A 23,811-nucleotide genomic window follows, 5' to 3' on the forward strand; every position below is an offset into this window, starting at 1 on the left:
AATGAGCCAAAAGTGCCCCCTTCTGCTGCACCTGGGTACTGCCAGTGCTGGCTCTTTTCCCCAAAGCTTGGGTGAGGCTGAGTGTAGAACTGCAGAATCCAGAGCCTGACACATTCATAGTGTTGATCAGCTTTCAAAGCAGCTGCCCTGCTTTAACCTCAGATATTACTGAGAGTCCAAAAGCTGGCTCAGGGCCTATCCACAAACAGGCCAGGTCCATTCTACAAAGGGAAATTTGAGTCTTGTAAGTTGGAGGGAGCAATTCAGATTTTTCCCAGGGTGGGCTTCAGGTTCTGGACATAGTTGGAGTTGCCAGGTGAAATTCTACTTAGCCTTTTATCCACACTGCTGGAAGCAGAGAGGAGAAAGTGAAGAAATCAGATAGTAGGTTCATAACAAAGTTCTTCTCAAATTTCAGTTGACTTGGTAAAGAGATTTGAGACTCCCAGGGGCAGAATGCTTTGCATATAGACAACTTGCAAATGAGCAGTCTGTTTGACTAGACAGAGTACTACAGTTCTGGTTTTAAAAAGTGCCAGTGCATTTCTAATTTTCACATTGTTTTTACATAAATTTGCACATTAGGCTCAAGAGGCCTTATATACAAGTATTGGAGTGACTCACAATTAACCGGTACCCTTAACTTCAACTGCATGAAAATTCAGGCATCAGACCAAGATAAATGGAAAATACCTGACTATGTTAAAACCATTCTCTTCAATTACAACACAGAATCATGAAACAGATGCACACCTGAGTGGGCCATCAGGAGGCTGGGGCTTCATTTTCATTGTCATCTTTCTGAAATTTTTCTGCTCATTTTCTTCATACACTGGACTCAGGGACAGGCCATCTTCAAGAAACCAGCAGCAAATTCCTGCTCTTGGTCTCCTAGGTAGAAACATAGCAGGTTGTGGGTAATATGACCTCTCAGGATTCCTTTTGGTTTCTGTGTATCACTTTGGAGAAGTAAGGGCTTAATAGCTTTCCAAAGTGTTTGCCTTGAAGCTCAAATGATAAAAGAAGAGCTTTTTATTTTCTATTGTTTCATTGGGGATTGCTCTATTCAGATCAGGAGTCATTTGGGATTTGAGTGATTCTGCTAAGTAGTTCCCTGTGATTGAAATGATCTCCTTCTCTCCTCTTTTCCATTACTTGAACTTCTATGGAACCTCAAAGTCCCACAGTTAGAATTATTATTTTAAGTCTTCACTGACTCTCTTTGAGGCAAAAATATCCTGGTGAGAACAGCCATGAATGACTAGCTGTTCATTCATCTATGTGCGTTGTGTTAAAGGAAGAAAGCAGCAAAGTATTAGAGAGAGAAAAAGTAGTGTTTAAAGAAGGGTTTAAATTTACTGAATGCAGAAAGCACTGGACTTGGAATGAGAAGATATGTGTTCTAGGTCTGCTTCATTTGAAAAGACTGTGCAAACTGTTAAGGGTTTTACGAGTGAATGTGAAGCTTCAAAAAGTCTGGAGGATGGTACAACCACTTTCAAAATCTATTAGAGCTAAATATATACAGCCCCTATAACTTAGTCATTCTAGTCCTAGGTAAAGATCTAAACAAATTCATAAATTGAATGTCCAGAAAGATGCAAACTAGAATGTTCATAATGTTAATGGCAAATGGCACCAGATGTTAGACCTTAGTCACTGAGTTTGGCTAAGAAAAGAATTTAGAGCCAAGAAACTCAAAAGTTTATTTGGAAAGTCATATGGGTAGAAGAAGTGAGCCATGGAAGAAGTGGACCTGTTGCGCTGTGTGGACTCAGAAAACTAGTTACAGAGCAAAAAAAAGGTAGGCCCTTGCCGTTTAAGAGAAAAAAAGCAAAAAAAAAAAAAAAAAAAAAAAAAATGAGCCTGGGAGAAGGAGAGGGAGAAAGGCATGGTTGAGCTCTAGAGAGAGCTTGCCTGGGGAAAGAAGGGAGTGGGGAAAAGTGAGAGACAGAGAGAGAGAGAGAAACATCAGTTTGTAAAGAGAGACAGAGAGAGAGACACACACACACACACACAGAGAAACATCAGTTTGTAAAGAGAGAGAGAGACACACACACAGAGAGAAAGAAACAGAAGCCTGGGTCTTTTGTCTTAAGGACCGGTATCTGGAGGTTTCAGGGGAAGATCTCAATAGATTTTTCATCAGCTTTCCAGGTGTGTCTCCTCAGGGTCATTGTCTCCAATGGTCGGTGCCAGGGGAAGGGATCATTAGTCATTGAAATTGGTGTCAGCCATGGCATCAGTTTGTCTGGTTTTGCTGCTCTTCTCAGTCTGGAGGTGAAACACAACTAAGGGCTGGGTGTTATCTCTAGTTTGACCAAAACTCTCTCTGTGATTAAGAGACGCAAGGCTTTGTTCCTAAACTTATTTGATGTGGGTCAGAATCTCATTTTTCTGAGGTCTTAATGCTTAAAGAAGTGGTACGAAAGGGCTTGTATGGGAGTTGTATGAAGTGCTTCCCTGGCCCCCTGTTCCTCCTCTAAGGGATTCTACTACATGACTAGAGACATGCAAGGGTAGGAAAGGTCAGGGAAGGGTCTGAACTTCATGGCTAGTGATATGAAAGGTCAGGGGGTCTAAGCCACCTGATGGCAATATGCTAGAAGAATAAAGGTCACCTTAGGGGTGAAGTCTTACCCTATAATACTTGTCCTCCCAGTTCTTCCCTTTGCTAAGTACCCCAGGCTTTCTGTCCTGGTGACCTTACATATCTGGCTCATCATTCCTATTCTGCACATGTCTGTTTAACTGCCTAGTATAGCAATAGTAACCCCTTCATAATAGGGCTAAGCTGGAAACTATCTAAATGTCTGTCAAGAGTAGAATGGATAAATATATTGTGACCTATTCACACAGTGTAATTCTATATATCAATTAGGATGAATGATCTTCCCTGACAAAGTCAATATTGAGTGAAAGATAAGATACACACAAGAGCACAAAAACAGGCAAAGCTAATTTATAGCATTGGAAGTCGGGATGGTCTTGGAGCAGAGACTGAAAGGGTCACAAGTATGCCATATACTTCAATATAAAGTTAAAAAGAAACACCAACACTTCTGGTAAGAACAAACTGGGCAAAGATATATGTCCTGGCCTAGAGAAGGTAAGAGACAGAAAGATAACATTAGACCTGAAAAGATGTTCTGGGAAAAAAAGCAGGGAATAAGAAGTACGGGGTGTGAAGGGATAGGACTAGGAAGGAGTGTGGGAGATGAATATTTTTACTTCCACCCTTGTAGTAAGTGTTGGCTCTATTATCCATCCTATGGCTTAGTAAATTTTTTGTTAATTGAACATTTTTATATGTCTGTAGACATTAATCCCTGTAAATCTTTAATAAGGTACATTTTAGTTAATCATTTCTCAATAAACCTTCATGCAAATCCTCCCTACAGAAGCCAATGTTTGCATCCTTTTTAGTTCATTAGTAATTCATAAACTTAAAATGGGAAATTGATTCATATGTTTTGCTAGCCTCTCCTGCTATCTGTTGGGAACTTGATAAAACTTTACTTACAATTTTGAATTTATTTCCTTTTTTAATAAAAACATGATTAAATTTTATTCATTAAAACATTGGACCTAAGATACATTTTAAATAAAACAGTGAAAAAGGTTAATGTGAGAAATTCTACGTTAACCACAAATATATACATTCCATTCTTGTTCTGTTGATAAAACTCTTTAGTAACTATTCTCTCTACATTGTCCAAGAATAAGATATATCTTTTTTAATCTTTTAAAAATTATTGATCTTGGGGAGAGAAAAGAGAGAGAAACATCTATTTGTTGTACTACTCATTTATCTATTCACTAGTTGCTTTCTGTATGTTTTCTGCCCAGGGACTGAACCTGCAACTTTGAAGCATTGATATGACACTCCAACCAACCAAGCAATCTGGTCAGGGCAATTATTCATTAATCTTTGGCATTCAAGTTATTGCCATTCAATAAAGAAAGTATCATTTCTTCTGCATTATTTCTACCACATAATCTCTTTCTAGTAACCTATTATTAACCTTTCATGAAAAGCCCAGTACCTTTTAAAACCTTGATGAGTAGTAAATTCCTAGGAATCCCTGACATACCTTGTGGTAGATATATTATTGCCCTCAATTTAATTGCTTTCTACTCACCTGTGATGGAATTATATAGCCACACCTGCTGAAATTGACTTGCAGTGCTTCCCTGTTGAAGGAACATACCTTAGGCATGGGTGCCAAAGCCATTTGAATTGCTTTGGCCAAGTAAGTGTTAGTGACAGTGGTGGGTATGGCACTCCTGAGCAGAAACTCTTAAGAGTCATTGTATGTTCGCACCTCATCATTCCCCACTTTTTCTTTTGCCATGGGAATGGCAAATTCTAGATAAGAGCAGATCCTTTCTTTGTTCTTGGAATGAGAAGATACATGGTGCAGAGTGACAGCTGTCCGTAGCCAGTAAAAGATAGAATAATAGTCTACGACATGATGAGGAAGGTGCTAGCACCCCAGGCTTAGAGAAATTGAGTCATTTGCCCAAAAATCACATAATCAGTATGTGGCAGACCTGGAAGTATTATTTCCATTATTTATTTATTTATTTATTAATTAATTTATTTTTTGTGGAGGGTGGGAGAATTTTTCTCAGAGCCTTGGGTCAATCTGGGCACAGGATTGGTATTATTCTTTTAAATATACTTTATTGATTATGCTGTTACAATTGTCCCAATATTTTTTCCTTTGCCCCATCCTCCAGGTACCCCTCTTCCTTCCAGCAATCCCTCCCCCATCAGTTCATGTCCATGGGTCAAGCATGTAAGTTCTTTGGCATCACCCTTTCCCACACTATCCTTAACATCCCCCTGTCTGTATTGTTTCTACCAATTATTCTTCTTCATCCCTGCACCATTTCCCCTTCTCTTCCCTTACACCCTCCCAGCTGAGAATCCTCCAAATGATCCCCATACCTATGATTCTGTTCCTGTTCTAGTTGTTTGCTTAGTGTGTTTTTGTTTTTATTTTTTAGATTCAGTTATTAATAGTTGTTTGTTGTCATTTTAATGTTTATGGTTTTGATCTTCTTCATTTTCTTAATTAAGTTCCATTTAACATTTCATATAATAATGTCTTGGTGATGATGAACTCCTTTAGCTCTATCTTGCCTGGCAAGCACTTCATCTGCCCTTCCGTTCTAAATGATAGCTTTGCTGGATAGAGTAATCTTGGTTGTAGGCCTATGTTTTTCATCACTTTGAATACTTCTTTTCAGTCCCTTCTATTGAGGTTTCTCCTGAGAAATCAGCTGATAGTCTTATGGGGATTCCTTGGTAGGTAACTCTTTTCTTTCCTCTTGCTGCATTTTTATTGTGATGTATCCTGGTGTGGTCCCTTTGGGTCCAACTTGTTTGGGACTCTGTGCTTCCTGAACTTGTATGTCTATTTCTGTCATCAAATGAAGGAAGTTTTCTTTTATTATTTTTTTAAACAAGTTTTCAATTTCTTGCTCTTCTTCTCTTTCTGGCACCCCTATGATTTGGATGTTTGTATGTTTAAAGTTGTCCCAGAGGTTCCTAATCATCTTGTTTTCCCCCCCTTCTTATTTCTTCTTTCTGTTCCAGATGAATGTTTATTTCTTCCCTTTTTTTTTTCTAAATTGTTGATTTGAATCCCTGCTTCCTTCTCATCACTGTTTGTTCCCTGTATATATTTTTTTATTTCACTCTGTATAATCTTCACTTCTTCCTTTATTTTGTGGCCATACTCAGTCATTTTTTTGAATAACCTGATCACCAGTGTTTTGAACTCTGCATATGATAGGTTGGCTATCTTGTTTTGTTTAGTTCTTTTTCTCGGGTTTTGTTCTGGTCTTTCATTCGGGCCATATTTCTTTGCTTCTTCAATCTGGCCACCTCCCTGTGTGTGTTTCTATGTATTGCATAGAGCTTCTTTGACTTTGTGTCTTGCTAGTATGGCCAAATGTAGTAAGTGTCCTGTAGGGCCCAGTGGCACAGCCTCCCTTGCCACCTAAGTTGGGTACTCAATGTGTGCCCTTCATGTGGGCTAAGTACACCCTCCTCTTGTAGGTGAGACTTGGTTGCTTTTGGCAGGTCAATGGGAGGGATTTATCCAGCCAGTCAGCTGCAAGGATTGGCTGTGCACATTGACCATCAACCTCCACCTTTTGTGGAGGATAAGCTGTGCAGGAGCAGGATGCTCCAATGTGGTCTGTAGCTTTCCATTGAGTGCGCTGGCCCTGGAGTTTCCTGGGTGGTATAGGCCAAGGCCAGTTCTACCTGTGTTTTACCTGGGTGCCCAAGGAAGGTGGGTTGAACAGTGTTAGTCAGGTTGATGGAGTCTCAGCTATGGCACAAGCTTGCCAGTTCTGTTGAGGGACGGTTTGGAAAAGAGACAATGGCCTATGCTCACCTTGATACCAGATCCTTCAGTTTCTCCCTGTATACCACTGGTGCCTTTCAAGCTGCTACCCTGGTGCTGGAGCTCAGAGGGATTGAGTCTGAGTAGATGAGTCTTTTTGTGGGTTCTTTAAGATGAACTGTTTGAGGCTCCAGCAGTTTCTTCCACTGACTCTATTCCTGCTGGTTTTTACAGTCAGAAGTTGTGGGGACTTATCTTCCTGCACTCAAACCGTGGGCTGGGCCACCTGGTGTGGGCTGAGACTTCTTGCTCCAGAGATATCTCTCCCAATTTTTTACCCACCACACATGGGTGAGGGACCAGTCCATTCTGCATCTGTGGCCCTCCTACCAGTCTGGATGGATGTGGTTTCTTTAATTCTATAGTTGTCAGACTTCCATTCAACTTGATCTCATCATTCTAGCTGATGGTTGTTCTATATTTTAGTTGTAATTTTGATGTGAATGTGCAAAGAGGCGAGCCAAGTCTCACAAGATTGGTATTAAATAAACACTAAGTGACTCATATTACACCCTCTTGCCATCTTCCTATTGTCAGTGAGAAGAGGAGCTGTGCAGACATTTATTCTTATTCTGTGTCTACACTCTCCCTAACCCCCAACACAGATTTTGTCTCCTCACAATATTCTCATGGCTTGACAGCAAAGGAAATACTTTAAGGATGTAAAAGGGATGCTGAGGCTGGGGAAAATTAGAGACTGAGGTAAAAAAGGAGGGTGAGAGCAGATTCTCAGTTATTTGAGGGATGTGTGAAAGAATTTGGACTTGTTCCTTCAGAGGGTTTCTATCATGAAAATGGAATTGAGAAGCAGAAATGAATTTGAAATACTAATTAAAATTAGAAATGAAAAATGATTAATAACCAGTTGCCTTGTTAAGAAAGAAGGAATGAATGATAGATTTAAATTTCAAGTTGCAGTTTGATAAGCCTGTCTCATCCTTGATGAAATGCAAGAAACAAGCTTGGAATAAAAAGGATAAAGCCTTTTTTTTTTTTTTTTAGGTGGAGGGAGTACATGTTGACTATGAGTTACTTTCAGGAAATTTAGTTAGAGATATCTCATTCAGCAGCAAGTAATTTATATTTTAAATTTGACTTCTTAATTTTTACAACTGATATTTATTATATTTATATTTATATATTTATATTTATATTTATTATGAAGGATTTAATAATGCAAACAGGTTTGAAGAAGGAAGTAAAAATATATCCAAATCTCAGACTCCAGAAATAACCTTTGTTGATATTAAGTGTCACTTTAGATGTGTTTTTGTGCAGATAAACAGAGGGAAGGATAAGGTCTTTTTGTTTGCATAGAAAGAGATAAGCCTACAAAAATGAGATTATGTATGCATACTCTTATGAAAATTAAATGTTAAAATTATTTAACATTAAATTATTTAAAATAAGTATTAAAATTATTTCATGTGAGTTTAACAGAAAAATATCAAATAAAGGAATCATAAAAATTTTGATAAATATTGAGATGGTATTGTGGAAAGCATAAGATGTTGAAGGCATTTAAAAACACTGGATTTTATGTGATGTTGATTATCTAGCATAAAAGATAGGGAAATCAGAATTCTTACATTTTTCTCCTGCATGACTTCCAGCTTCCTAATTGTATTAATTCATATATGCTGAGCACCAACTATGAGCCAAGAATGGTCTCAGATGTTTGAGATACCTCAGTGAATAAAATGGACATTATACTGGATTCTTGCCCTTATGGACTTTATTGTATTTTCAGGGACAGAAAGAAAATAAATAATTAAGGGAGACATAATAATTTAGTAAATAAAAGATACATAAAAATATAAAGACAAAGGATAAGAAGGAGGAAGAATGCCTGATATGGGAGTGAGAGAAGAAGGTTGTATTCTTAAACAATTCATTGTGAAGGCAAGATTGCAAAAAAGAGGCAAGTGGAGTGAGATATCTGGGATAGCCATTCTAGGGATTAAAAAGCTAGATTAATTCCCTAAAGGCATGTCTAGCAGTTCTAGGACCAGAGAGGAGGACAGCCCTGCTAGAATGGAGTGAGTGAAGAGGAAATTAATGGAAGAAGATGGAAAATTACAGAATGCCAGGACTGATCAAGTATAGCCCTATATACCATTGTGAAGACTGGCTTATACTTGAAGTGAAATGGGAACTATTATGAGTTACAATATTCTTTATCTCAGCACAGTCATTACAATATTTATATTCTGTTTCATAGCTATAATTTTCACAGATGTTTAGTTTTCTAAAAGGGATTTAGGACTTACTGCCAATCATTCTGTATTAATGTTTTAGTTTCCTAATGCTGTGTAACAAAATATCCTAAAGTGTAGTGATTTAATACAATAACCATGATGTTATCTCCCATGATTCCAGGGATTGACTAGAATGTCTAATATGGTGCACTCATGTGCTGGCAGTTGATGCTTCCTGTTGGCCAGAAGTTCAACTGGAACAACTATACATTGGCTCTCCATTTGGCTACTAAGGCTTCTCACAGCACGGTGCATAGAAAGAGCATTCCCAAAACTTCCAGTCCCCTTAAAGTGTAAGTCTGGAACTGGAACAGTGCCATTTCTACTGCAGATTCCAGTAAGAGGGAACAAAAATAAACAAAATGTCTATTTTTCATTGGGGAAAATGACAAAAAAATTGTGGTCAATTTTAATTCACCACAGATGACTTCTCTATTTGTTTTCTCTAATTTAAAAAAATTAATTTTCTTTTTATTTTATTTTATTTATTTTTTTTTTGGTTGCCTCTTTTTTTTTAAGTATATTTTATTGATTATATTGTTACAATAGTTCCAATTTTTTCCCCTTTGCTCCCCTCTGCCCAGCACCCTCCTTCCCCGACAATCCCCTCCCCAAGTCCATGCCCATGGCTCACCCTTTCATATATTCTTCTTCTTTTTTTTAAAATAATTAATTAATTAGTTAAATATTTTAACATTAAAAAATAACAATCCCTCCCTCTCAGACTTAAGACCCTTTACAATCTTATAAAGGACAATGGACAAAGGTATCGAGCTCCTCTAGCTGCTTCAAGCTGGACATGGTCATCGTCCTACCTACCCTTGGGTCAAGAAATCCCTAATAAGAGTGGGGATGTGGAGGGGAGGGTGGCTTTCCTACAAGGGGAAGGACCGTGCAGACTCCAGGTTGGTTGGCTGTCTCTGGACAACGGCATGCTTGGTTTAACAGGCTGGCATCCTTGTTGTATTCTGGGGGCAACAGGGTTAAAGGACATCATTCAATCCGTAACCACTAGATGACAAAAGACAGGTATTAATTTTTCAATGTCCCACATTAGGGAAAAGAAGGGCTTCTTTGGAGGAAGGTATGCCAGGTACATCTCACTTGTCCAAAACCCTTTTGCCCATTATACTTAGTTTGGGCTGAGGGAAATATTTTAGGTTTCCCCCCTCTCAGGCCTCTGGGCTCTTTCTGTCCAAGCCATTAGGATAGAAAAGAGGAACCAGTTTTAAAGTGAAGCCCACAGACCACCCCGTTCTTCACCAACCCAGCCACTTAGTTCAGCCAAACCATTGAGTCTCAGGAGGCAGCAATGCAGACAGGATTAAGTGAGGCCTATATGTACAGACAATCACTCAGGTAATGAGATCGTAGGCTTATGCCCTTTGAAAACAGAAAACACATGTTAATTTATGTAACATAACCCACACACAAGTTTATAGATCTGTAGGACTGTCTTATCAGAAAGACATCCAGTTGCAAGGCATTTGACATTCTTCTTGCCTGTAAATTAAACATCTTTGATAATGCCACAGACATAGTTTAACTTTCAAATGAAAACAAATTTTAAATGAAAAGAAACTTTAAAGACGGTTAGCTGCACTACTTTATAGTCTACCACTGGGCATTGTGATCTTCCTTGAATCTTGATTTTTCTCCCTAAGATTACCCTACTTGTCATTAAAGGGACTGCATTAAGTTCATTTTTAATTTATCCTGTTCATTTGCATAAACACAACAAGAGCAGCAAATGATCACTTATGATCTTTAGTTCTGCTCTGCTGGAACTTACGCAAGGAACATTTAGGGTAAACTTCAGTCTGCCCTTCAGGGCACAGAAGCTGAACCACATACCTGGCATTCAGCCTTGCCTCTAAACACCTGTCTTTTCCAGGTCCTCCTGGTTTTCCATTGTGCCTTAAGGTCCCTTCTAGCCATCTTTCAGGAAAACAACCTTTGTTCCTTCCCTGGAAAGATTGCTATGGACCGCTCATCCATCCAAGGTACCAGGCCTTTTATCTCATGGACTTTTATTACCTTTGAAAGTCAGTCCCAGTTGCTCAGGGCTTTTTGGTAACAACCAAAGCCCAAGCATGTCTCCTTTAGGCATGACATTCCAGTCAAAGTCTTAGTCAAAAAAATCATTATTAACAATTGGTCTTATTAATTTTATGCAAAGAAACTTAGGTCATTACTTACTTCTTTAGAATGCCAAATTCTGGAGGGATCAGATAGGGAGAAAATATATACAGTGTGAAGGAAAAACCTTGTCCTTCTAATATTCACTGAACTTGCATTTCTATTTTTATATTTTTATTTTTTCCCCCCACTAAAAATGTTTCTGTTTGTTTGTTTTTCCATTACAGTTGTCTCACTTTTTTCCCCCTCTTGCTTCTCTGCACCCTGTCCCTCCCTTCTCCCACATTCAGTCCCCACCCAGTTGTCCATGTTCATGGGTCATTTATACATGTTCTTTGACTAGACCCTTCCCCTTCTTACCACTTCTCTCCCTCCCATCTCCCCCTTTGTTACTGTTAGTTTATTCCTCATTTACATACCTCTGGTTCAATTTTGCTCATTTGTTTGTGTTGTTCATTAGTTTCCTGTAACAGGTGATAGCATAAGGTAATTTTCTTTTGTTGCCTGGCTTATTTCGCTAAGCATAATTCTCTCTAGTTCCAATCATGTTGTTGCAAATGGTAGAAGTTCTTCTTTCTTTCAGTACTTATTCATTGTCATTTTCCCCCTTTGTACTTGTGTTCCTCTCTGTCTCTCTCTATTTCTTCATCTTCTTAAAGCAGACTCTTTAGCATCTCTTGCAATACTGGTTTGGTGGAGATGTATTCTTTTAACCTTCTTTTGTCTTGGAAACTCCTTATTTCACCTTCCATTTTGAATGAGAGCCTTGCTAGGTAGAGTATTCTTGGTTGTAGGCCTTTGTTTTTCATTACTTGGAATATATTTTGCCATTCCCTTCTGGCTTGTAGTGTTTCTGCTGAGAAATCTGATGATAGCCTTATTGGAGCTCCCTTGTATGTTATTAGTCGTTTCTCTCTTGCTGCTTTTAGGATTCTCTCTTTGTCTTTGAATGTTGGCATTTTAATTATGATGTGTCTTGAAGTGGGCCTGTTGGGGTTCATCTTCATTGGGACCCTCTGTGCTTCCTGGACTTGTGTGACTCTTTCTCCCTTCATGTTAGGGAAGTTTTCTGTCATTAGTTTTTCAAAGAGGTTTTCTATCCCTTGCTCTTCTTCTTCTCCTTCTGGAATTCCTATGATACGGATTTTATTACATTTCATGTTGTCCTGCAGCTGTCTTAGAGCCTCTTCAGTCTTGTTCAGCCTTTTTTCATTTTGTTGCACTGTCTGTGAGTTTTTGTCTACGTTGTCCTCCAGCTCGCTGATCCGATTTTCTGCTTCCTCTAGCCTGTTTTTAATTCCTTCTACTGTGTTCTTCAATTCAGAGATCGTATTCTTCATTTCCGCCTGGCTCTTATTGATAGCTTCCATGTCCTTTTTGATGCTGGTATAATTCTCAGTAAGTTCCTTATAGTTCTTCTGGAGTTCACTGTAGTTTTTCTGCAGTTCTTTGTAATTTCCACTGAGCTCATTGAGCTTCTCCATAATACATGCTTTCAATTCCATATCTGATAGTTGGCTCCCCTCTATTTCATTTAGCACTCTTTCTGGGGACTCTACCTTTCCTTTCGATGGGGTGTTGTTTCTCTGTCTCCCCATTTTTGTGACTCCTATTGTTTGTTGGTGCTTCTTAGAATAATTTTCTTTTTAATTGTGGGTATTTCATTGATTAGTTTTATCTAGAAGGGCTCATGACATTTGCTTTCTTTGTTCTTTTCTGTTTGAGAATGTATATCTTATTGCCTTTCTCTTGGAGTAACAACTTCACTAGAGAAAATATTCTTGTTTCACATTATTTCCTCCGGCCATTATAAACACTACTATATTGTCTTATGGCATTGAATGTTGCTATAAAGAAGTCGAGACTGGCTTATTTTCTCCTTCTTATATGTAGTAAATTTTTATCCTACCTGAATACTTGAAGAATTTATTCTTTGCCTTTGAGGTTCAGAAATCTAATCAGAACATCTGGGTTGGTCATACTGTATCAACATATCTTAGAACACTACATATTTAGATTCAAATATTTCTTTTCTCATCAAGAAAGTTTTATTATTTTTTATCTCTGAATACTTTCTTTGTTTCATATTTTAACTTTACTATTTAAGAAAAAAACTACTTAATTTGGATTAGCTATGTTGCCACCTCATTTCTCTAATTAAAAAGATATGTCCCCCTTCCATTTCATTTCTTTTTTTTAAAATGTGTTTTATTGATTATAATGTTACATTTGTCCCAATGTCCCTTCCCTCTTCTCCCCTCCACCGGTGGCCCCCCTCCCTCCAGTTGTCCCCCCCCTTTTAGACCATGTCCATTAGTTGTGCATATAGTTCTTCTCAACCTCTCTGTCTATTCCATTCCCTCCTACCATGATCCTTAATTCCTATATCATCTCCCTCCCTCTCCCTGTTCCCCCTCCCTGTTGACCTCCCCCCAATATGTTCCCCATACTTATAGTTCTTTTTCCACTCTTGTTGCCTGTTTAGTTTGCCTTTGTTTCAATTCCCTAGCTTCTGTTGTTGTTTCTTGTGATGCAGTTTTCATTTTAGATTTCATAGTTTTGATCCTCCATTTTCTAAACCAGTCCCTTTAACATCTCATGTAACAGTGGTTTGGATATAATGAACTCTTTCAGTTTTGTTTTGTCCTGGAAACACTTTCTCTGCCCTTCTATTCTGAATGACAATTTCACTGGATAGAGTATTCGTGGTTGTAGGTTTTTGCTTTTCATTACTTTGAATATTTCTTGCCAGTCCCTTCTTGCCTGCAGGGTCTCCCTTGAGAAGTCAGCTGATAGTCTAATTGGGACCCCTTTGTACATGATTCTTTTCTTCGCTCTTGCTGCTTTTAAGATTCTCTCTTTATCTTTAACTTTTGACATTTTGATTATAATGTGTCTTGGAGTGGTTCTCCCTGGGTCCAGTTTTTTTGGAACTCATTTCAAGTGAATAATCTCAAATCTTTTATCTATTTGATTTCTTGTCATTTCCAAATTATTTTTTTACCATGGAAATTATGTATTTTTGTCCTCAAACTGTTAATTAATTCTTCAATGTCCATTTTCATCTATTTCTGTATTTTTTGGCATTTATTTTATTGAATTAATTTTTAGTTATTCTACTCTGGATAGTACTCACAAGGAATTTCTTTTGTTCCTTGTGTTAGGTTTTCTTCCAGAGTAGGTTATTTATTATGTTGTTTTTCTTTCCTTCCCTTTAAATTTTCCCTACACATTTCTGTTTCTTTCTCTTATTTCTTCCTCCCTCCAACTCTATCACATTTATATATTTAATATGCAATTACTTCTTATTTTACTCATGTTTAATATAAATGTTCAGGAGTCAATATCTTACAGTTCTTTTTACATAATTTTGGTGATATTTCTTTTGCCTTTTGCTGCTTTATCTAGCATCATCTACTTTAATTTTCTGAGAAATAGTTTTAGAGTCAGTATTGTTAAAGGGTATTTCTTAGATGTCCAGTCAGTAGGGTAATCATCTGAACTTGGGTCTCAGACTCAGGACCCCTGCGGTTGCATGCTTCAACCAAGCAGAACAAGGAACTTGACCTAACTGTTATTCCTCTGAGCAGTGACCTACTCCTTTGAGCAATGACCTGGGGAATAGTAAAAATTTTTTGTCTATACAAGCTGCATTTCTGTCCAAGTTTCTGCACCTGCAGGAACAAGAATGCACCTGAAATGCTTTATAAACCCCGTAATCCCTAAGGTCGGGCTGTCCACCTAAGTCCGGCTTGTGGATGGGTGGGCAGTCGCTGGCCAGCTAATAAAGGCTCTTTAAACTCTAATTTGGTTGTCTCCAACCGTTCGATTCTCGCATTTGCTCCACAACAAGTATCGTTTTCTGTTAATTTTTATTTTTATAATCCATAATGCACAGGAGAATTTGGCTAAAGTTGTGTGTTAAAGTATCTAGTTCTGATTACTTTTTATTTTTTATTTTACTTTTAATTTTTAAGCTTCCTATGATGTTTATTTTTTAATTCTTATTTATTTTATTACAGTTGTCCTAATTTTTTCCCCTTTGCCCTCCTCTGCATAGCCCATGCCCCTACCCCACGCTTGCTCACACAGTCCATACCCACAAAATTGTCCATGTGCATAGGTCGTTCGTACATGTTCTTTGACTAATCACTACCATTCTTTCCACCACCCCACCAACCCCTTCCCTCTGGCAGCTGTCAGTCTGTTCTATGTCTCCATGTCTCTGATTCTGTCTTGCTTTAGTTTATTGTGTTCATTGGATTCCTCTCATAAGTGAGATCATGAGGTATTTGTCTCTCACCAAATGACTTATTTCACTTAGCATAATAGTTACCAGGTCCATCTATGCTGTCATAAAAGGTAGGAATTCTTTGTTCTTTCTTGTTACTGCATAGTATTCCACTGTGTAAATTTACCACAGTTTTTAAATCTATTTATCTACTGATGGACATTTAAGCTGTTTTCAACTCTTGGCTATTGTAAATAGCACTGCTATGAACATAAGGATGCATAAGTTTTTTTAAATTGGTGTTTCAGGATTCTTAGGGTATATTCCCATCAATGGAATTGATGAGTCAAAAGGCAGTTTTATTTTTAATTTTTTGAGGAAATTCCATACTGTTTTCAACAGTGGCTGCACCAGTCTGCATTCCCACCAACAGTGCACTAGGGTTCCCTTTTCTCCACATCCTTACCAGCACTTGTTTGTTGATTTATTTTATTTTATTTAAAAATGTTTTTTATTGTTTTTCTATTACAGCTGTCCAATTTTTCCCCCATTGCTACCCAACCCAGCCCACTCTTTCTCCCACAGTTATTTCCTACCCTGTTGTCCATATCCATGGATCATGTATACATGTTTTTTGACTAGACCTTTCTCCTACTTAACCTTCTTCTCTCTCCCCCCACTTCTCCCTAATAACTGTTATTCTGTTCTATGTTCAACTTTGTTCACTTGTTTGTGTTGTTCATTAGTCTCCTATATCAGGTGATATCATATGGTATTTTTCTTTCACTGCCTGGCTTATTCGCTAAGAATAATTCTCTCTAGTTCCATCCATGTTGTCGTAAATGGCAGGAGTTCCTTCTTTCTTTCTACTGCATAGTATTCCATTGTGTAAATGTACAACAGTTTTTTAATCCACGCATCTACAGATGGGCATTTATGCTGTTTCCAGCACCTGGTTATTGTAAACAGTACTGCTATGAACATAGGAGTGCATAAGTTCTTTTGAATTTGGGTTTCAGGATTCTTAGGGTATAATTCTAGCAGTGGAATCGCTGGTTCAAAAGGCAGTTCCATTTTCAGTTTTGTGAGGTAATTCAATACTTTTTTCTATAGTGGCAGCACCAGTCTGCATTCCCACCAACAGTGACTAGGATTCCCATTTCTCCACTTCCTCGCCAGCACTTGTTGTTTGTAGATTTGTTCATGATGGCCATTCTGACTGGTGTAAAGTGGTATCTCATTGTGGTTTTTATTTGCATCTCTCTGATGGCCAGTGACATTAAGCATTCTTCCATATGCCTATGGACCCTCTGTGTATCCTCCTTGGAGAAGTGTTTGTTCGGGTCCTTTGCCCGTTTTTAAATTGGGCTGTCTGTCTTCTTGGTGTTGAGATGTGAAAGTTCTTTATATATTTTGGAGATAATTCCCTTTTCTGAGGTATCATTGGCAAATACGTTTTCCCATATGTTTAGTTTCCTTTTTATCTTGCTGATGTTTTCTTTTGCTGAGCAGAAACTCTTTAGCTTGATGTAGTCCCATTTGTTAATTCTTTCCTTTCTTTCCCTTGCCTTAGGAGATATATTGGTGAAAATATTGCTATGTGGGATGTCTGAAATATTTCTGCCTACGTTTTCCTCTAGGACTTTTATGGCGTCATGGCTTACATTTAAGTCTTTGCTCCATTATAAGTTTATTTTCGTGTATGGTGTAAGTTGGTGGTCTAGTTTCTTTTTTTTTTTTTTTTGCATGTCCTTGTCCAGTTCTCCCAACACCATTTGTTGAAGAGGCTCTTCTCACTCCATTTTATGCTCCTTCCCCCTTTGTTAAATATTAGTTGACCATATAGACCGGGGTTTATTTCTGGGCTCTCTATTCTGTTCCATTGATCTATGTCTGATTTTATAACAATACCAGACTGTTTTGATCACAGTGGCTTTGTAGTATAGTTTGATGTCAGGTATTGTGATTCCTCTTACTGTATTCTTTTTCCTCAAGATTGCTGAAGCTATTTGGAGTCTTTTGTAGTTCCATATAAATATTTTAAGTATTTGTTCTATGTCTGTGAAATACATCAATGGTATTTTAATAGGGATTGTGTTGAATCTGTAAATTGCTTTGGGTAATATAGACATTTTAATGATGTTAATTCTTCCTATCCATGAACATGGTATTTGCTTCCATTTATTTGTATCTTCCTTAATTTCTTTCTTCAGTGTTATGTAGTTTTCCAAGTACAGGCCTTTTATCTTTTTGGTTAAGTTTATTTTACTTTATTTTTCTTGTTGCTCTAGTAAATTAGTTTTTTTTTTAGTTCATATCTTTGATATTTTATTGTTGGTGTACAGAAATGCCTTCAATTTCTGAATATTGACTTTTTACCCTGTTATTTTGCCAAATTTACATACTAGGTTGAGTAATTCTCTGGTGGAGTCTATAGTGTTTTCTATGTCTTCTGCAAATAATGACAGTTTTTTGTCCTCTTTTCCAATTTGGATGTCTTTTATTTCCTTTTTGTCTGATTGCTGTGGCTAGAACTTTCAAGACTATGTTGAATAGGAGTGGAGAGAGTGGACATCCTTGTCTTGTTCCTGATCTCAGGGGGAACACTTTCAGTTTTTGTCCATTGAGTACAATGTTGGCTTCAGTTTTCTCATATATGGCCTTAATTATGTTGAGGTATGCTCTCTCTATTTCCTTGTGCTGAGTGTTTTCATCATAAATGGGTGGGGTGTTGTACCTTATCAATGTTTCTTCTGCATCTATTGATATGATCATGTAATTTTTGCCTTTTATTTTGCTTATGTGGTGTATTACAATTATTGATTTGCAAATATTAAACCATCTTTGCTAGTTCCTATTTGCCAGTATTTCATTGAGCATTTCAGCATCTATTGGCCTGTAGTTTTGTTTTTTTGTTGTGTCTTGACCTAGTTTTATAATTAGGGTAAAACTGGCTTCATAGAAAGAGTTTGGGAATTTTCTCTCTTCTTGGATTTTTTAAAAATAGTCTGAGAAGGGTCGGCATTAGTTCTTCCCTAAATGTTTTTTAAAATTCGCCTGTGAAGTTATGTGGTCCAGGGTTTTTGTGTGCCAGGAGTTTTTTTGATTACTGTTTCAATTTCACTAGTTGTTAGCACTCTATTCAGGCTTTCTGCTTCTTCTTGATTCTGTTTTGGAAGGTTATATGTTTCTAGAAATTTGTCCATTTCTTCTAGGTTGTCAAATTGCTTGCCATAAGTTATTTAGGACTCTCTTACAATTCTTTGTATTTCCATGCTATCGGCTGTGATTTCGACTGTTTTATTTCTGATTTTTTTTTATTTGGGTCCTCTCTCTTTTTTTATTGATGAGCCTCGCGAAAGGCGATTTTGTTTATTTTTTCAAAGAACCAGCTCCTACTTTTGTTGAAGTTTTGAAATGTTTGTTTAGTCACTGTGTCATTTAATTCTGCTCTGAGCTTGATGATTTTCTCTCTTCTATTCACCTTGGGCTTTGTTTGTTGTTGTTCTAGTTTTTGTAGCTGTAGCGTTAGATTTTTTGTTTGAGATTATTCTATCCTTTTCAGGTAAGCCTGTATTGCTATGAACTTTCCTCTCCGGACTACTTTTGCTGTGTCCCATAGGTTTTGGGCTGTTGTGTGTTCATTATCATTAGTTTCCAGAAACTTTTTGATTTCTACCTTGATGTCATCATTAACCCATTCATTATTTAATATCTTGTTATTCATTCTCCATAAGTTTGAATGCCTTTGAGTTTTTTCCTTGAGATTAATTTCCAGTTTCAAGGCATTGTGGTCTGAGAAGATGCTTGATATAATTTCAATTTTCTTGAATTTGTACTGCTACCCCAGCTTTTCTTCATGTCCATTTACTTGGAATACCTTTTTCCATCTCTTCACTTTCAGTCTATGTATATTTTCGTTTTGAGGTGTGTCTCTTCTAAACAGCATATATGTGGGTCATGTTTTCATATCCATTCCACTACCCTGTATCTTTTGGAGCATTTCATCCATTTATTTTAAGGTTATTATTTACAGGTGTTTTTTCATTTCCCTTTGTACCTGTGTTCCTCTCCTTCTCTCTTTTTCTTCTTTTTCTTAAAGCATTCCCTTTAGCATGTCTTGCAATGCTGGTTTGGTGGAGATGGGAAACTACTTATTTCACCTTCCATTTTGAAAAAGAGCCTTGCTGGGTAGAGTCGTCTTGGTTGTAAGCCTTTGTTTTTCATTGCCTGAAATATATTTTTGCCATTCCGTTGTGACTTGTAGAGTTTCTGTTGAGAAATCAGTTGATAGTCTTATTGGAGCTCCCTTGTATGTTATTTGCTGTTTTTATCTTGCTGCTTTTAGGATTCTCTCTTTGTTTTTGAATGTTGACTTTTTAATTATGATATGGCATTTTAATTGGAGTGGGCTTTTTTGGGTTCATCTTCATTGGGACCTTCTGTATTTCCTGGACTTACCTGACATTTTCTCTCATTAACTTCGGAAATTTTTCTATTATTACATTTTAAATCAGGTTTTCTATCCCATGCTCCTCTTCTTCTCCTTCTTGTATCTCTGTGGTACAAATTTCTTTTGCTTCATGTTGTCGTCCATTTCTTTTAAACCCTCTTCATTCTTTTTCTGTCCTTTTTTATTTTGTAGTATTGTCTGGGAATTTTTTTCTACATTGTTTCCTAACTCACTGATCTGATCCTCTGCTTCGTTTAGCCTGATTTTGACTGATTCTACTGCATTCTTCAGTTTTGAAATTGTATTCTTCACTTTTTCCTGGTTCTTATTGATAGTTTCTATGTCCTTTTACTGCTGGTGTAGTTCTCCATACGTTCCATGTAGGTTCCCTGGAGTTCTTCTTCATTTCCCTGGAGTTCTTTGCAATTACTCTGAAGTTTGTTGTAGTTTTCCTTGAGTTTGTCAAGTTCATTCAGCTTCCTTACAACCATTCTTTTGAATTAAATGTCTGATAGTTTACATATCTCTGTTGCATCTAGCCCTCTTACTGGGTATTCCTCTTTTCCTTTCATTAGAAGGTTGTTTCTCTGTGCCTCCATGTTGGATGCTTCTTGTTTGTTTTTGTTTTTTAGATTTTCCTGCTTTGATTTCCCACCTTTGTGATATGAGATTCTGTACAGGAGACCTGGGGGACGCGGTGGTGCAGTCTCTTTGATCTCCTGAGCTTCATGCTCTTGGGATGCCCCTTATGCCATTTGTTTAAGTTGTTTGGTTGTATTTCACTGACTCTTTGGTGGATCCTTCCCTCTGGCTAGTTGATTGAGAGTCACTCTGCCCACTACATCTGAATTCTTTTGTGGAGATGCTGTTAAAACATAATGTTTTTAACAGCACCTCCACAAAAAAACTCAAGACAAAGTGGATAGAGTGACTCTCAATCAACTAGACAGAGGGAAGATCCTACCAAAGAGCATCTGAAATATAACCAGAAAGCATAAACAAATGACATAAAGGGTATCCCAAGAACATCAGGCTCAAGAGATCAAAGAGATTGCACCACCGAAACCCCCAGATCTCCTATAAAAAATCTCATACCACAAAGGTGGGAAGTCAAAGCAGACAAATCCAAAATACAAAAACAAACAAGAAGAATCCAACATGGTAAGATGCAGAAATAACCTCTCAATGAAAAGAAAAGAGGAATCATCAGAAAGAGAGGTAGATGGGATAGGCATAGCCCAAATGTCAGACATGAAATTCAAAACAATGGTGGTGAAGAAGCTCAATATACTCAACAACCTCAAAAATAACTATGACAACCTCCAAGGAAGTTACCAAAAGCTCCAAGAATATTATACTGAACTTATGGAGACCTACACCAGCATAAAAAAGGACATAGAAACTATTAAGAAGAACCAGGAAGAAATGAAGAATACAATCTCTGAACTGAAAAACACAGTAGAATCAATCAAAAGCAGGCTAAACGAAGCAGAGGATAAGATCAGTGAGTTAGAGGACCATGTAGAAAAAAATTCCAGACAATACAACAAAATGAAAAGATATTGAAAAAATATGAACAAGATGTAAGGGAATTACAGGAGAGCATGATAAGAAATAATATCAGGATCATTGGAATAAGAGAGGGAGAAGAAGAGGAGCATGTAATAAAAAAGCTGATAGGAGAAGTATTGACAGAAAATGTTCCCAACCTGATAAGAGAAAAAGTTATGCAAGTTCAAGAAGCACAGAGAGTCCCAATGAAAAAGAACTCTCAAAAACCCACTCCAAAGCACATCAAAATTAAAATGGCAACATTCAAATACAAAGAGAGAATTCTAAAAGCAGCAAGAGAAAAACGGCAAATAACATACAAGGGAGCTCTGATAAGGTTATCAACAGATTTCTTAACAGAAACATTACAGGAGACTGGGGAAGATGGCGGAGGAGTAAGGAGAGGCTGTGGTTTCAGGCTTCGGAGACCCGTCTCCAGTTTGGGCTAACTGCAGACAGAACATCTCTGTGAGCAGCTGGATACTGGCAGGAGTGGAGCCAAGGCACTACTGGATTAGAGAAAATCCATCTGTGAACAACCTGTTTAGTGAGGATAGCAGAGGAAATGGGGACAAAACGGGGTCCCTGACTGGGGGGGGCTGCCCGAGCTGCGGCGGGAAGCACACAAAGGCTTTTTGGGGACCACAGGCTGCCCCGGGAAAGGAGTTGGGGGGAGAGCGGATCTCTGCCCGCTGGCAGAGACTGGACTCGACCAAGTGGCATTGGCGCTGAAGGACAGGAGACAACGTGCTGCCGGGCAAGTGAGAACATAATTCTCCTTTATATTTTTCTCTAGTGGACGGTGGAGAGGAGAGGAAAGTTTGGGGGTGGTAGGTCATTCTTGAGGAGCACAGGTGCAGTGGTGTGCTCATCCACTCCCCAACCCTCCCCTTGGGTCACAGGGGTGCTCATAGGGAAGTGCCCTCATTCACTGGCCCAGGTGCGCAGGGCTGCGTGTCAAGGGGCCTCTCGGACACATGCCAATAGACATAAAATCAGTGACCCAATGGGCGCAGGGAGGGCCCACTGGACACGCAGAAGACTGTGTGCAGTCGCCCCTGGCCAGCCGAGTGGGCACCAGGCTGAAGTACCAGGCAGGAATCCAGAGCACAGAGCACTTGCCCAGGCTCTGCGTGTGCCCACTCAGGAGGTACGGAAACGGTGGGCGGCTGTGGTGTGGGTACAGCGGGCAGCAGCGACTCACAGACACTCATTTCTACTGAGCACAAGTGTCTGCTGCCCTGCCCTAAGAGGTGAAAACCCAACTCCCGGAACACGGCGCTGCAGGCCTGAGGCTAGCTCCCCAGCCACTTGGGTGCACACCGGCACTCTGCACTCGAGCCAGAAAACACCTCAAGGGCTTTCTCGGAGCTCGGCGTGGTCTGCTTTCTATGAGCGCTGTGCAGCCAGCTTTCTAGGAGCCGGGCGTGGCAGGCCGGAGCTTAGTTCCCCGGACACCTTGGGCGCCCACTGGTGCTTGAGCCAAAAAAAACATCTTGAGGGCTTTCCTGGAGCGCAGTGCGGCTGGCTTTATCAGAGTGCAGCGCGGCCAGCTTTCTAGGAGCGCAGCGTGGCAGGCCAGAACTTAGTTCCCCAGACACTTTGGGCGCGCACTGGTGCTCGAGCCAAAAAAACACCTGGAGGGCTTTCCCGGAGCTTGGCGCGGCCTGCTTTCCTGGAGCGCGGCGTGGCAGACCTGAGGTGGGCTCTTGGCTGCCTTGCATTGCGCCCTGCCGGCCACCTCATGCACACCACTGCTGCAAGGAATAGGAATCTCTGACCCATAACATTAGACCAGCTGTGGACACAGAAAAAGAAGACGACACAAGAAGGCTGAACTGAGTAAAAATATTCCTTTTTTTTTTCTTTTTCCCTTTTTCCTTTTTCTTTTCTTCCTGAAACAGGAGGGGAGGAGGGAGGAGGGGAAGGAAGGAGGAAATAACAAACTATATCTCTAATCTGGTTTATATAATCTTTCCTTCTTACCCCTGTTTTTCAATTGTTGTCTATTTGTGGGCCTAGTTTAGCCTCCCTTTCACTCTAAATAAACAGACTATAACTACTATATAAATCCAATACTATATAATTCCACTTTCCTACTATATTCTGCACTCTTCCCTTTTTTTCTATAGTTTTTAACATACAACGTAAATATTACCTACTGTCTTGCACAGTCTCAACTATTATTAACCTATTATCCCCTCTCTCAAAAACCATATTTTTCCTTCACTAAAACAACTCTTATCTATTCTTCCTATAGTGCAAAAGCTCTAATCTCTCTACATCTATATTAAAACTGGCTCGTTGGCTGATGATAGCAGGATAGAGGGTGGGGGATATTTTTGAGGGTGCGGGTCTCCTGCTGGGGCTGTGTGTTTACGTTTTTAACAGCATCTCCACAAAAGGATTCCAGATAAAGTGGCTAGAGGGACTCTCAATCAACAACCCAGAAGAAATATCCTAACAAAAAATAAAATCTGAAATATAACCAGACAGCATAAACAAACGATATAAAAGGTACCCCAAGAACATCAGGATCAGAAGATCAAAGAGATTGCACCACTGAAACCCCCAGATCTACCATAAAAAATCTCATACCACAAAGGTGGGAAGGCAAAGCAGAAAATTCCAAATAACAAAAACAAACAAGAAGAATCCAACATGGTAAGACACAGAAACAACCTCTCAATGAAAAGAGGAATCCCCAGAAAGAGAGGTAGATGGAATAGACATAGCCCAAATGTCAGACATGGAATT

This window comes from Furipterus horrens, unplaced genomic scaffold (genome assembly GCF_987537825.1).
Source record: "Furipterus horrens unplaced genomic scaffold, mFurHor1.1.pri manual_scaffold_12, whole genome shotgun sequence".
Taxonomy (NCBI): Eukaryota; Metazoa; Chordata; class Mammalia; order Chiroptera; family Furipteridae; genus Furipterus; species Furipterus horrens.